This window comes from Melanostigma gelatinosum, assembly GCF_949748355.1.
Source record: "Melanostigma gelatinosum genome assembly, chromosome: 1".
In the NCBI taxonomy this organism is placed as follows: Eukaryota; Metazoa; Chordata; class Actinopteri; order Perciformes; family Zoarcidae; genus Melanostigma; species Melanostigma gelatinosum.
In genome coordinates, this window is record NC_136634.1 from 24,349,362 (window position 1) to 24,366,030 (window position 16,669).

Sequence of the window (16,669 nt, forward strand, 5' to 3'; positions counted from 1 at the left end):
ACCTCGCCCAATTATCGAGCCATCCACACGCAATCCCCACATCTCCTGGGAATTGCTAACCAAGCTCGGCCGCTGCACTCAAACAGCCACTCCCCACCTGCGCAGACATCACCAGGCTCCACCTAATTCCCAGCCTGGACTACTCCACAAAGTACATAAGAATCGATCACGCCACGTTCCCCATCCGCTTCGCAGGCGAAGATGCCGGTCACCTAAGGCAGACATCACCAGCACCTCCAAAGTCCTTACCACCGAACCCGACTACTGGTACCTTTTTGTTTTCCTTCGGAAGGACGCGTATTACTCCGCCATGCGTCTGTCGAAGAGCAGCCGGATAATTAGCTTACCTGAATCCGGACAAACGTCTTGTCACCGCAACCTCTCGGTGCATCACTTAATTCTACTGTCTTAATCACCACAGTCATTATTGTGCTACCTACTGCCACCCACTGGCACATAGGAGTATTTAATTACGTAGCCAGCTACTATGTTGCAGGCCCAGACGCTCAACCATGGCAAATTATTCTAAGCAACCAATTAATATATATTATTTCTGGACCGATGTAAGCGAATCCGGCCTACCTGACGATGTCTCACGGCACACCAGCGGGCTACGGCTCAGTGGTAAAAATCACCGACCTAGATGACTTCCTCACCGTCATGCTACCTTCTTCAATCCCAGCCAGGGGCGGACTGGCCATCGGGGATACCGGGGGAATCCCCGGTAGGCCGACGGGGTTTGGGCCGGTCTCTGACATCGCCGGCCCCGACTATATTATATGCTTCACAGAACACGTTCAATTGACTCTAATACCGAAAGTCAATAATCAGTGAAAACTGTATCAACAGTATAAACTGACATTATACTACTCCTCGCGATCTGAGGACGCCATAGCACGGCTGGACACTACGGTGCTTTTAAAAACTTTTCTCCATAACCGCGGTGCGCTCGTGCCGGGCGACGGTCGGGGCGGGGCCGGCGGAGGTGCGAATGGCCGCCATAGACCGGCGAAATACAGGGGCGGCTCGACTGTCACGGCGTCCATGAATCGAGGACTTCTTACTGGAACTGAAACGATGTACTGGGATTAAATTCTTTGTCAACAAAGAATTTGGTAAGTGACAAACTGCGTTTGTTTTTTTACATCTGCAGTAACGTTTTTATGAATAATATTTGATGGCTCGTGCTCTTGTCTGGTGGAATGCGTGGATCCGCTGCAGGTCTGCTGGATTGATGTGCTTTGTTGTCATATGAATATATGTGACTGGTTCTTATGACTTTGTGTCTGTCCTTGTGTTAATTACGTTGATTTGACCATGCGTTGTCAGTTATTGACGTAGCGTCCCGTCACGGATTCATGTATCTGCAGCTTGCGTCACTCGCTCAGAGACAAGCCGTTTTGAGTGCGAGCTAGCAGCATGGCACCGGTACCAAAACGTAAATCCTTTAAAGGTGGAGCTGAAAAGCTCAGGGAGAAAAAGAAGAGATATCTGGAGGAAGGTGCATCAAAATATTTAAAAATCTCTGACTTATTTGGGAAACCACCGACTGGTGACAGTGTTATGATGGTAAGTTGTGGCATTGACTTGGCCAATGTTAGCTTGCTTTTCACAGATGAGGTAGTGTTCGGCTACAAGCTAGCCTAGCTAACGTTAGCTAGATAAATGATAAATGTCCAAAATTGAGACCGTTATGATCTGGTCAAATAAGCAAGCTGGCGCTGTTCGCATCATCGAGATTATCTAATTTAACATGTTAGCCGTAGTTACTTGCTTACAATCGATGAGCAAGCTATCCATGGTGGTAGTTGTAAAGAGGGCAATCTTATCATTTCTAATAATTTATGTCAAATAATGTTTAAGTTAACCAGCTCTCAACAGCACCTGGAGGCTTTTATGTTGATGGATACTCAGACAGATGTTTTGCAGATGCTGGACAGTGAGAAAATCATAGATGGTGTTGCAGAAAAGAGTGAGCTGCTGCAAAAACTACTCGTGTAGTGAGGTAATAATAACACATGAGTATACTGATATTGTTTTTTATTACTATGTGACTATAATGCACCTGGGCTGGCAGAGTTAGTTTAGGTTCTGTTACTTAACTTATTGTTTTGTTATGCACCTTCAACACCCCTACACACACACAATCACACACCCAGCATGCAACACTACTGATACCACTGATGTTCACACCCCATCGTATGTTCTGTTCATTTCAATATAGTTCAAACTAATTCTACCCTCTGATTCCAGTTTCTTTATTGTGTGGTCTTTCTCTGCTGACATTCATTCCTTAAGGCTCTGTAGTTATACGTATAACCATCTGATACTAGCCCAAAGTTCAGCATATGCATCGAGCAAACTACTACCTTGGAGTATTATTTTATTCAATGTGTCCATCCAGGCAAATTGGTGGATCCAAATGTTATAAAAAAAAACATATATGATGTAATTTCTTTGTAATCATCGAAAATAATGTTAAGTGTATGGGTATTTTTCCAAGTAGGCCACTGACATCGATACGTGCGATGCATTGAGTGGGCCGGTCTGACAGTAAACTCCCGGGCCACTTTTTTCCCCCAGTCCGCCCCTGATCCCAGCACACGGTCTAAACCAGGGGTCACCAACCTACTGAGCAGTACGAAGGGCTACTTGTTTGATACAAACTTCCTGAATAACAAAATTGCACAGATCACCTTTTAATAATAATAATACATGTGAAGAGACTGTCTGATCACGTTTATGTTAATTATTCCTCACAATAATTAACAATTATTTACACAACAATGATGGTAGGAAACAGATATATTTAAACATGCAACATTTATTTGTTAATCTCTTTCAACATTTGAAAGTCAGAGGACTAACATTTTTGAACAAATCGTGAACTCTGTCCCATGTTTATACAAATGATCAGTTATGTAAGATGAAAAAAATCAGCTCTTTCACTTTTTTAAATGAATCATATCACATTAGTAGTAATCACCAAATCTGTAGCATTTTTAACTAATCTAAATCTTTGAACACACTTTTTGAACATATTATTTTTCACATTTTTGTACAATATTTGAATTTAATGTTGTCATGGTGTTTTCAATGAAGACATGATGTTATCTGTTTCTTTGTCTGTAAATGTTAGTGGGAAGCCTGGCACTGCATACCGTTTACCAACGCACTGTAATCTGGTGTATAATTTGACACTGCAACTCTGAGTGAGTCTTGTAGATGTGCATCAGTAAGGCGTGGTCTGTGTTTGTTCTTGATGAAGTTCATGTCAGAAAAGGCTGATTCACAGAGATAGGTTGAACCAAAAAGGCAGGCAACTTTCATAGCTGCTGTGCATACACCTTTGTATTTGTCTGTGTCCACAAGGCACCAAAAGTTTGGTGCAGACTGATGGGCTTTGAGGTGGAGGTCATTTTGCAATGTTACGATTTCAATCTCCACCTGTCCAGCATCAAAGTTGAACGTCGCACTTAGTTGCTCAGCAATGCATGTCATGTCCACTTGCATGAAAGGATATGAAACAAATGACACACATGGCTCAAGTTGATCAAAGTCACAAAACCTGTTCTCAAACTCTTGCCCTAGTCTGTTTATGACTAGAGAGTACTTTTCTACTGCTTTGTCAAGAGCCCCAGATGCTGAAGCATCGTCAGAGGCGTCATAGACTCTATCAGCTGTTCAACAGCTGGTCGTTCCCGGCTAATAGCGCAGAGTCACACCCTCTTCGTTAGCCTATCAGCTTGCCGCTGTCTCCTCTTAAATGTGCCCTATCCCCGCCTTCCTGCTGCTGTTTCATGCGACCCTCCTCCTCCCCAGCACCATCCATCTTCGCAGATGCAGTACTCCATCAGCCAACTCCAGCAGAACCTCCAGCCACCACCACCAGTGTCTGGACTCCTCGGGGGGATTTAGATATATTGTTGCCGCTCAGGGCAATCACAACGCGATCACAAATCTCCTCTCGAGTTCAAGCGGCAAACAATTTCCGTGTAACTCATGAACGCTTCATCTGTCACAATAAATGTTCACTAATCATTTACTTGTCTCTCCTGATTGAACTGCTCTAGTGATGGGCAACGCCACCCTGAAGCAGCAGCTGACGGCGACCCTTCTCGGGTACATCTCCAAGGAGCTCTAGGCGCAGATGCACTACGTGGATTAGTGTCTGTGGAAGAACTGGGATACCCTGACTCAGGGGCGCACATGCTCAGAAGGATGGAGTCTTTTGAAAAGAATGTGAACTGTTTTTATGACGCTGAAGAGACTCTTTATCAAATGTGAAATCACATATTGTAAATTTGCACAGACGCCATCACAGTCTTGGTTACATGGTTATTGTGAAAACAGCTGTATACCTGGATTAATTTATTATTGTAAGTACACTCATCAGATGTAGGAATTATTTATTCATCAATGGCACTGTTAATCATATAAGAGACATAGTGGTTCTGTTTGTGATAACGGTTTTTTCAAAATGTAAAAAATACATTTGACACAACACATGAAACATCACATGAGGGAGGAACGATGCATCAGTCTGGTGCACTTTGAGACAAACATCAAGAACATGAACATAATTCAGGCTGAAAGTAACGCAGTTTAAACTGACAAATGCAGGAAGGACAGCTGCCAAGAAATCACTAACTGTGTCATTCTGTAAATTAACCGATTTATAATATCACTGCTTCATCTACAACACGATAGATCTGAGTATAATAACACGAGTGTCAATGTTTTACTTTGATGTATTCTTATTCTTTCAGCTGAGACCCCAGCGATGTGAAACGGACTTTTGGGCAAATAAATAAAAATATATACAAATATAATTCTAAGCAGTAAGTAAGTTTCCTTCCATAACTTAAAATCACCCACACCAAACATTAAAGTAGCCGGAGACTGTAAGACACGACTCAAGAAGCCGACACACGTCAGTGAATGTGTGATGAGAGAATATTTACACATTTCTTTTCTATTTACTCCCAAGTCTGTTTCGCACCACTGAGGCTACAGCTGAAAGAATAAGCCTAAAATATTGTCATGCACACCATAAGAACACATCTGCAACACATTAATTTACCATAATGCACACATGTATATAGTCAGATCTATCCTGCTCTAAATGAAGCAGTGATGTCATGAATCTGTTAATTTACTAATTCACACAGGCTGAGAGTTATTGCCAGCTGTCTTTTTTTTGCATTTGTCAGTTTAAGCTGTGTGATTATGTAATATTCATTAATGGTCCACGTACCGAGCTCTGATTGGTCAGTGTGTATTTGAAGAAAATGAATTAAATCACACGTTGCTGAGGGAGCAGAGGGGCAGAAAACGGTCAGAAGGCAATTCATTGGTGATATTTTGTCTTCAATAAATAAATGCTGGAAAACAATCACTTGAGTCGTCTCGTTCCATGACTGTTACATATGGAAGGTAACTGAAGATAGGAGTAATGATATACTATTTCATGAGTTGAAGGGCTTTTATTTGGTTACCCACCATGTTGCAGCGGAACCGGATGTTCCTCGTAGAACCTGTCTGAATGGACTTTTATCTGTTCACCTTTTTTTCTGGATGGTTCTCCTCTGACTCATCTCCCGAGTCAAAACCACACCCATTAATGCATTGCTGGTGAAATCCAGGGAACTGCCATTACATGTGAGGAGAACTAAATTAGCATTATCACACTGGATTTGTATTCAGGGTGGACGTAACGGAAATACAGCATCGACTGTCCTGTACAATGGTTGGGAGTACCCAACATTCTCTGGTAAAAGCTTTGGATGGGATGTTAACAGGAAAGTGAAACAGTTCAAATTAGATACCATACAACATAGTCCAGCATATTAGTAGCAACATTGATCCATGGATATTTCCACAACCCAAGGTAAATCTAGAGATATTAGAAAAGAGAAGAGAATGGACTGAGAGGAATGTAAACATCGGATACTTGGTTCAAGATTTACTGAATAAAAGCTATTCTAATTCTATAAATATTATTACAGATGGATCTGAACACTCAGATAATAATCATGTAGGAGTGGGCATATACATTCCAGAATTCAACAAAGGAATTGTTAAAAGCACTTCAAACTGTTTATCAGTGTACACAGCCGAACTGACAGCAGTGATCATCAGTCTTCAGTGAGTGGAGGAGGTCAAACCAATGAAAGTAGTTATGTGTTCACATTCTGCAGCTGCAATACAAAGTATACAATCCGGTCAAACAGTACGAGTGGATCTTTTAACTGAAGTTTATACATCATTACTGAACTCACAACATTTAGGAATAGATGTACATCTCTGTTATGTACCGGCTCATGTTGGAATAGAGGGAAATGAGGTTGCAGATAAACTTGAGAAAAGAGCGTCAAACAAAAATGATATTTAAAAAATTTGTTTTGGGAGGTCAGAAGCAAAATCAGTAATACAGCACGGAATTATTACATCTTGGCAGGAAATTTGGAACAATTACAATAAGGGTAGAAATTACAACAAAATTCAGACGTCAGTCAGAGTGAGAAGTGATGGAAGTAAAAGTAGAAAAGAAGATGTTACTTTCAGATTAAGGTTCGGACATACAGGACTCAATGACACGTTATACACATCATGAAAAAGACAGAGTGGGATAAATGTTGAGATATGCAACTGTAAAGAAAGTGTAGAACATGTGCTGATAGAGTGGAGGAAGTTCAGTGTGGAAAGAGAAAGACTGAAGAACAGAGTAGTAGAAACAGGAAGGGAGTGGAGCATCAAAGGACTGTTAGAGACAGGGGACAAACAAGTTCAGCTTAAAAGGGCTTTATTTTAAATATGAATGGAACGGGTTTAATATCCAGAATATAACTTCTATATGAAGTTTATTTTTTTATTATTTTCTTTTATTTATAAATAACATTATTATTGTGTTTAAATGATAACTGTCATAAAGTCACGATGTTACACACTCCGGTCCAGTAGGTGGCGCCTTAAACGTTGGTTTGTAGTCCGCCATTAAAGTGAAAGAAGAAGAAGAAGAAGAAGACTCATCTCCTGGTAGCATAAAGCTATTGAAGTTAGCTTAGCATGCTACCTGGAAACAAACAGAGTTCGTCCGGAGGAAAACGTTCTGTGGTTGAGCGAAAATGTCTAAACTAGAAATGCTGAGATGTTTAGTCAACCAGCGACTAACTGCGGCTGCTGAAGAGATATTTGGTCTGTTTGAAAGAACGATAGCAGAGTACGAGGAGGAACGTTCTCGTTCAAAAGAGGAGAATAAGCGACAACGGGAACTTCTGGACGCTGTTTTCAACCCCGAAGTCCGGATACAAAGAGCACGTGGGTTCACTTTATTTATTCTCTGAAACACTGTTCATCCTCCGGCTGATAACTTTTAATGTAGTTTGGAGTGAGACACGGTTGCAATTCGTAGTTTTCTTCTTCTCCTGATTTAATGGAGTGGTCTCGTGTGACGTCACAGTTTAGCTGTCGGCCATGTTGGAGTACACACAAAGCCACTAGCAGGCACGGCTGAGTCGCATAACCTATCGGTGGTGAACTTTTGTGCTGTCTTTGGTTGTGGCAGCAGAGCTGATAGAGACAAGAAATCATTCTTTCGTTTGCCAGCGGTCATTACACATCAAGGAAATTACACGAAGGAGCTATCCAAGCGACGTCGCGAGAAATGGCTGTCACGCATCTCTCGAGATATAAAGGAATGGAATTTGGCGTACACTAGAGTATGTGCGGATCACTTTATAAGTGGTCAGTGATTTTATTTACTAATTCGTTTGTGAACAGTATTTAATAAAGGAAATATAAATTAAACTTGGACATGAGAAGGTTACCGAAGCTTCATCGGCCCGTGACAGCAGTCGGTGCCAGAGACGTGTCGAGCGTGTACAACAGGCGAAACACATAGATGCAGCCTCAGCATTGCGTGATATGAGTTTAACGTCAGATCATATATATATACACACACCGATGGATGAAGTTAGGAGTTAGTTTAAAGTGAATTACTACACACACGCACACAATGACGTGTATGTACAATGTAAACAAACACACGTGTCTGTTTGCGCTGAGTAAACATTGAATATTGCTAAATATCTGACCAGATCTGTATATATTTACTCTTCCAATGACGAGATGAGAATTCTCGACGACCGTTGCTTTGACGTGTCGGACCCACCCACTGACAAACTGATTATAAGCGTCGAGCCCTTTGTAGCACGCCAACTCGTCTTCTGTGTAAGGACTGGGGGTGTTCACGAGATACGTGTAGATGTTGGCATAGTTTACCGATGGAAGATAAGTAGGATCGGCACTGAAACCATCTGCACTCATCGTATAGGGATCCAAGTTACCAATAACCTTCAATTTGGCCAGGTAGCGAACCTTTGATGCACTATCCAGTGATTCAAAGTATGGTATTTTCGCCGCACTTCCTTGTTTACTCGCCGCCATGTAGGTTCTGTATGTACTCCAACATGGCCGACCGACCTCGTAACTAAGGAGATCGTGACGTCGGTGAGACCACTCCATACCGGCAAACGTGTCGCTTTTCGGCGAAATAAGCAGTTTTGAATCAAAATATATCATCCACGTGAGTGTAGATCCGTAGAGGCTTTCTTTTTGGGGGGGTCAAATGGCCAGCCAGCGTTTCTCAGATTGGAGTGAGACAAGGAGAAAATGTGATGTCGTGATCTTCGCAATAAAACATATTTGATGCGACGTGTCGAGTCGTGGCCAATCAGCGTTAAGATGTCTACACCGTCTTCATTTCCCTCCGTTAAAGTTTAAGTTCCGTTACCGTTCAGACGTGTTGGGTTAAGTTAACGTCCACTGCATGCGGAACTTTGTCAACGGATAACGCTCATCATTATCAAGATTTAGGAGGAAAAAACGTAACGTGATGAAACATGAAGCCCCCTCCGTGTTCCGGTTCAGTCCACGCAGTCACTCATGAACGTTAAACTGGAACACCGGCGGTTCTGGCTTCAGTTTTTTTTTTTTAACTCAAAGTAGAATGAGGCGATTTCGTGGTGATAATAACATGAAACATGAGGCCCAGATCAGTGGCGGTTGGTGGATTTTTTTTGGGGTTGGGTCATCTAATCAATTTCAGCAAATAGTATAATTCAATGCAAAAAAAAAAAGGTGTCAAAAACGCATTAGTACTTTGCAGTTACATTGTTATCATTTATTCCAACACTGACATAATAAGGACATCTTATTCATACAATTCAGTATATATATATATATATCCGATAATAATAATAATAATCAGTATAATATGATATATAAATACCATATAATCATAAATATATAATATAAATATCATGAATAATAATAAAATATAAATATCATATATAGAGTGGTCTCGCCGACGTCACGATCTCCTTAGTTACGAGGTCTGTCCGCCATGTTGGAGTACATACAGATCCTACATGGCGGCGAGTAAACAAGGAAGTGCGGCGAAAATACCATACTTTTGAATCACTGGATAGTGCATCAAAGGTTCGCTACCTGGCCAAATTGAAGGTTATTGGTAACTTGGATCCCTATACGATGAGTGCAGATCGTTTCAGTGCCGATCCTACTTATCTTCCATCGGTAAACTACGCCAACATCTACACGTATCTCGTGAACACCCCCAGTCCTTACACAAAAGACGTGTTGGAGTGCTACAAAGGGCTCGACAGTTATAATCAGTTTGTCAGTGGATGGGTCCGAGACGTCAAAGCAACGGCCGTCGAGAATTCTCATCTCGTCATTGGAAGGGTAAATATATACAGATCTGGTCCGATATTTAGCAATATTCAATGTTTACTCAGTGCAAACAGACACGTGTGTTTGTTTACATTGTACATGCATGTCATTGTGTGCGTGTGTGTAGGAATTACCTTTCAACTAACCCCTAACTTCATCCCCCCCCACACACACACATATAATATCTCACTTTTTCATCATTATTTTCGAAAAATTCTGAATCCAACATGGATCGTTCATCGGAAAGTTCCTTTTTCAAATTCTGATTTACCGAGAGTAGGCGCTGCATCTCAGCTTGCATTGCTGCAATCGTGGCCCCACCGAGGTCTGTCTGGTTGTCTTGGTTATTCTTATCCTCGTCCTCTGCTGCTGGTGGGCTGTCATATGGATGATCCGACGTTAAACTCGTATCAAGCAATGCTGATGCTGCATCTGTGTGTTTCGCCTGTTGTACACGCTCGACACGTCTCTGGTTTCTCGCGACGTTTCTTGGATAGCTCCTTCGTGTCATTTCCTTGATGTGTAATGACCGCTGGCAAACGAAAGAATGTTTTCTTGTCTCTATCAGCTCTGCTGCCACAACCAAAGACAGCACAAAAGTTCACAATGATCGATAGGTTACACGACTCAGTCGTGCATGCCAGTGGCTTTGTGTGTACTCCAACATGGCCGACAGCTAAAACTGTGACGTCACACGAGACCACTCTATAGTCTAATAGAACAAGTATATTTTAAGATGCCCCTATGAGCCTTGTTTGTTGGAGAAACATCCAATCAGTGTGGTGAGGAAACCTGCATGTTTTTATGACAGTTATTTGTAAAGGAACTTTGCTCTTCTGAGTGGCAAACCTCTCAATGACCTTCTTATTGAAGTCAGGCATGTCCCTGACAAGTTCCTTCTCCATGGAGAGCATAGCCAGAGCATTAAAACGCTCTTGTACGTTACCGTTGGCATCGAGTGGGTGGAAATGTCCGTCGTCTCGTCTGCTTGAATGGCGATTTAAAATCAGCGTTCTTTACTTCCTCCAGAATGTAATCCCTTACAACCGACAGCATGCAGTCCAACAGCTCATTTTGTACAGTCTTCGACGTCCCTTTAAAACGGCTGGCTGTCTCCAGGTGCTCCTCCAGCACACTGTCGACGGACGCAACAAAATCCACCAGTCCGTTGAACACGCCAGGGTTGTCCGAGGAGTCAGTCTCGTCATGCCCACGCAAAGCCAACTCAAAAGCCCCACAAAACTTGACACAATCAATTATTTTTGATAAAATGGGCCGTTTTTATCCACCTCCTCGTTGTGTTTCTTTACCGCAAGCCGGTGACCGTCGTCCAGCTGGGTAGCGAGAACACGCGAGATGAGAACTAGACACGGGCACTCCGGGAGAAAAAGACTTCCGGGAGGGCCATTCTCATCTGGCCCTCCCGGAAGTCTTTTTTAGGGCGCTGATTGGCTGAATTGTAAGTCACTCATTTATTTCTTTAATCAGTGATTGGCTAAGCTGCTTATTAGACCCGTCTTCCTTGGGCCAAATCGATCTGGCCCCAGCACGTGCACGCGCAGTAGAGACGTGCACGGGGACAGCTGAGAGGTGCACTAGCGGAGAGGACAAGCAGGGAAAAGCATTTATTTTGCGCAGATATCCTATTTTACAAATATTACTGGGTATACTACATGGCTCAAAAACACAAATATTGACAATTTGTATAATTTATTAATATTATTATTATTTTTTAAATTAATAATATTATTATTTTTTATTTTATTTTTTTGTGGCTCAAGGTGGGTGGGGCCAGGCCCCGTGGCCCTCTATTGGCCGGCCGCCACTGGCCCAGATACTGATGAGATGATGAGGTCAAAGAGCTTCAGGAAGAGGATGTTGTGTGTGTGTAGCGCAGCTTGACGCAGGGCTGAGATGTGAGTGGAGCTGGTCCTGGATAAAGGTGGAGGTCTAAACAGACGTGAAGAGAGCAGTACAGCTTCCTGCTGTCACCGTATTTTAAATGTATTGATGAGGCAGGGTATGCTAAATGCAGCCTCTGCTCCAATGAGATAAAGTACAGCAACAAGGGCTCACGTGCCCTCTCATCACACTGCCTGACTCTGTTCACTGTAATGACCACAGCAAGTGTACTTCCGGTCCCAACAATCTCAAGTGCAGTTGCTCCCAAAGGCCCTGAAGTAATGAGAGAGCGTTAAGGAGCCTGAACCTTCATGATTTCAAGAATTTAACTGGATTGAATGCATATTAATTGTAAATAGAAGATAAGCCACAATTATAATGGCTTTACAGTAACTGTGGAAGTTAATATTAAGCCATACAGTAACAGGATTAAATGAAAACTAATCACATTTTGTATCGGCGATGGTTCTCACTACTCTTGCTATCTTTGTTTTTATATGACTAAAACTTTTGAAAATGAGACTTTTGAAAATGATGTTCTCTTTGATAACACCACATAGATTTGGCAGCTTAAAATGGTTCATATGTTCATGGTCACATAAGTTGATTACATTATTGTATTATCTGGTTCTAGTGATACTCTGGAAGTGTATGTACAGGAGACAATTTGCTCAATTCTAGAATGTCTTTGTAACGCCTCTGTGTGTGTTTACTGTTTTCCTGCAGACGTCCAGCAGCTGCTGTTGGTTAAAGAAGAGATTCCCTCTGAGCAGCAGGAGTGGAGCTCCAGTCTGGACCAGGAGGACCCAGAGCCCCCACACATAAAAGAGGACCAGGAGGACCCAGAGCCCCCACACATAAAAGAGGACCAGGAGGACCCAGAGCCCCCACACATAAAAGAGGACCAGGAGGACCCAGAGCCCCCACACATAAAAGAGGACCAGGAGGACCCAGAGCCCCCACACATAAAAGAGGACCAGGAGGACCCAGAGCACTCACACATAAAAGAGGACCAGGAGGACCCAGAGCCCCCACACATAAAAGAGGACCAGGAGGACCCAGAGCCCCCACACATTAAAGAGGAACAGGAGAACCCAGAGCCCCCACACATAAAAGAGGACCAGGAGGACCCAGAGCCCCCACACATAAAAGAGGAACAGGAGAACCCAGAGCCCCCACACATAAAAGAGGACCAGGAGGACCCAGAGCCCCCACACATTAAAGAGGACCAGGAGGACCCAGAGCCCCCACACATTAAAGAGGAACAGGAGGACCCAGAGCCCCCACACATTAAAGAGGAACAGGAGGACCCAGAGCCCTCACACATTAAAGAAGAACAGGAGGAACTCTGCACCAGTCAGGAAGGAGAGCAGCTTCAAGGTCTGGAGGAGGCTGATGTCAAGTTCTCATTCACTCCTGTGAAGAGTGAAGAAGAGGAAGCTCAGTCCTCACAGCTTCATCAAAGACAAACTAAACAGATGGAAACAGAAGCTGATGGAGAAGACTGTGGAGGACCAGAACCAGACAGGAAGTTGGATCCAGATAGACATCCAGAACCAGGTCCTGATGAGAAGACTGGAGACTCTTCTGACACTGATGACAGTGGTGATTGGAAGAAGACCAGAGAACCTCAGTCAGGTTTAAACTATTTGAAACCTGATAAAGTCCGTGTCAGTGATTCAAGATGTAGCGCTGGTGAAAAACATTTTAGATGCTCTGAGTGTGAGAAAACATTTGGCAAGAGTCAAAATCTGAAGATACACATGAGAATCCACACAGGAGGAAAACCTTTCAGCTGCTCAGTCTGTAAGAAATCTTTTACCCAGGGTTCAACTTTACAGAGCCACATGAGAACCCACACAGGGGAAAAACCTTTCAGCTGCTCAGTCTGTAAGAAATCTTTTAACCAGAGTTCACATTTACAGATACACATGAGAACCCACACAGGGGAAAAACCTTTCAGCTGCTCAGTCTGTAAGAAATCTTTTAGCGATCGTTCAAGTTTACAGAAACACATGAGAACCCACACAGGGGAAAAACCTTTCAGCTGCTCAGTCTGTAAGAAATCTTTTCGCGATCGTTCACATTTAATTGTACACATGAGAACCCACACAGGGGAAAAACCTTTCAACTGCTCAGTCTGTAAGAAATCTTTTAGCGATCGTTCAAGTTTACAGAAACACATGAGAACCCACACAGGGGAAAAACCTTTCAGCTGCTGAGTCTGTAAGAAATCTTTTCGCGATCGTTCACATTTAATTGTACACATGAGAACCCACACAGGAGAAAAACCTTTCAGCTGCTCAGTCTGTAAGAAATCTTTTCGCGATCGTTCACATTTAATTGTACACATGAGAACCCACACAGGAGAAAAACCTTTCAGCTGCTCAGTCTGTAAGAAATCTTTTAACCAGCGTCCACATTTACAGAGACACATGAGAATCCACACAGGAGAAAAACCTTTCAGCTGATCAGTCTGCTGTAATAGATTTGTGCGCAACAGAGATCTGAAGGTACACATGAAAACCCACACAGGAAACAATCCCCTTTAGCTGTTCTGGTTGAAGTAAAGTTTCCGTTTGTGATAAAAGCTTTCAGCACGAGTCACCTCTGAAGTTACACATGATTAACCGCGGTTCAACTACACTGGTTACAATATTTCAATACAAAAAGTGAATCACTGAATGAGCGCCAACTGTACAGTTTGAAATAGTTTTGATGATTATATTGATGATTGATTTGATGGTAATGTAAGTTTAAGACGATGGTTTTACCTGCATCTGTGCACAGTATTGTATTTAAATGATTTCATCAATAAAAGGAAAAAGGTTTGTGTATTTCACTGGTTCATAGTTGTACATAGCACACTTTGTTCGTCAGGATTAAATCCATCAGTGACTGGAATGTGACTCAATAGTTCTTTATCTTACTTGACAGTTTGCACTCTTTGCTGCTGCCATTACTGGTATACAATTGTCATCTTGTCTGACAAAAACTCATAAAAAGGCCCTTAGAAAAAGCAATCTACACGTTCTTTGGAGTCATAAACCAACAACATCCTTATCTCAATCTAGTTCCTTCCAGTTGTTTAACAGGCCGACACATTCCTGAATGTTCACAACTTGTCGATACTTTTTTAGATTACCGGTGGCTTTTCTTGATCATACCATCATCTTATCCTAATCATTGTGCTGCCCAGGTCTCTTGTTCATGTGTATGAGCACTTTTACCAGCTCAACTTTAGGTAACCATGAAACAGGCCCCACCTTTGACTTTATCACACAGCTCCAACACAATATATCAGGATTGGTGCGGCAGCAGAGGGGTTGGACCTGATCACACCCGGCCCTCATTCATTGTGTTACATAATGTTAAAGTTGTGTGGAATGAAAGAAATCTATAGAGATTAAAACAAAAAATAAAATATCAGTGAATCAAAAGACATCAAGCTAAGTGATGCAGAACAATCAAAGAAAAACTCACTTTTTTACGAGGGAAAAGACAATAGCTCAATCAGAGTTGGAAATATGTCCAACAGTAAATACATGTTTTATGTCACACTCACATGGAGCCATCTAAAAAATACATATTAGAGGGAAGAACGGAGACAGCTCCAGTATTTATCCCACTATGACTACGTCCTCCTCAGTGAACTCATCGAAGGGAACCTCCAGGTTTAGAGGAGCAGGTCCCTTTCTTATCCTTCCTGAAGCATTGTATGGGGGCCATGGCACGGACAGTAGTAGCCTCCGAAGTCTCCGGCGTTGGCGATTGGCACACAACCCAGATGGGTGCACACACTGAGGACGATGATCCAGCGGGGGTTAATCACTCTATCCTTGTCATGCAGGGGGTCACAGAGCGCCGCCAGATTCACACCCTCCTCTGCTGCGATTTCCTTCTCTGTGTGGTGACGGACAAACAGGGGCTTTCCTCTCCACTTGAAGGTCATGTTTTTGCCTTCAGGGATGTCAGTGAGCTTGATCTCAATCTTGGATAAGGCCAGGACATCTGCTGATGCGCTCATTGAGGAGACAAACTCGGTGACCACTGTCTTGGCGGCATACACACCAACCACAGCGGTCGCTCCAGTGACGAGGTAAGAGAAGGACCTTCTCGCCTCACTGCTCTCCTGAGAGGACTTGTTGGGGTCCGTAACCTCAGGGCGACGGTAGTCTGTAAAGTCAGGAATCTTGATATCTGTGTGGGCAAGGCAGATCCCCCCAGGAGCTGAAGAAAAAACACAAGATGCAGTTTTTAAAAGGCACGAGCAGTTAATGGGCAAATTGTAAAATATTTGGTGTCTTACAAAACAACATTTAAAGTAATTCTTCTCTGTCACACTGTGTCCTCCTAAAGCCCAATTACTAGTCGATATAATAATGACTAGATGAATTGATCATGATTTGAATGACATTTAAAAAATAAACATTTTGGATTAAATGTATAGTTATTAATATATTGTATCCCTAAGCATTCGTCATTATAGATTACTGAAACCAGAGTGACCTTTTCTCTAAATTGTCTCGTCAATCGTGATTGCTTCCCCCAAGTACAATACAGCACATCAGATCTGATCAGGTCTAGATCTACAAATTGAGTTTTATAAACTTACTTCAGGAACAGGGCCACGCCCAGAACACAGCTCATTTCCTCTGCACAGAGTATTGAAGCACAACGAACCTGTTCATTTTCTCTTCAACTCTGTCTTCACATGACATACGACAGACGCTCTCTGACTCAGCAGACGAGCAACGCTCCATCCCCACATCCCCTCTACCTCGACCCCTACGAGCAAACGCTCTCCGACTCAGCTTCAAGCTTTGCTGAGGCTAATACTAATATTAATGCCATTTGTTAAGTGTTCAAAAAGCTGGGCAGGAAGACTCTTTTCCTTCTCAAGCTTCTGCTTAACACGCTGGAGGTTGTCAATCTGCTCTCCCAGCTCAGCAACGCTGAGTACATTACTTTTTAATTTTCTCATCAGACTGTTGCTTTTCATTCTCAAGATCCA

General features: G+C 42.7%; 1 pseudogene across 1 annotated transcript; it reads right to left on the bottom strand.

The window, feature by feature from the left end:
• Window positions 1-15,275: 15,275 nt before the first annotated feature.
• LOC306793445 (cytochrome b-c1 complex subunit Rieske, mitochondrial-like) lies at window positions 15,276-16,418 on the bottom strand (annotated as a pseudogene). The gene is made up of 2 exons: window positions 16,379-16,418; window positions 15,276-15,885 (listed from the first exon to the last, which is right to left on the bottom strand). The product of its transcript is annotated as a cytochrome b-c1 complex subunit Rieske, mitochondrial-like (transcript).
• Between the last annotated feature and the right edge of the window lie 251 nt (window positions 16,419-16,669).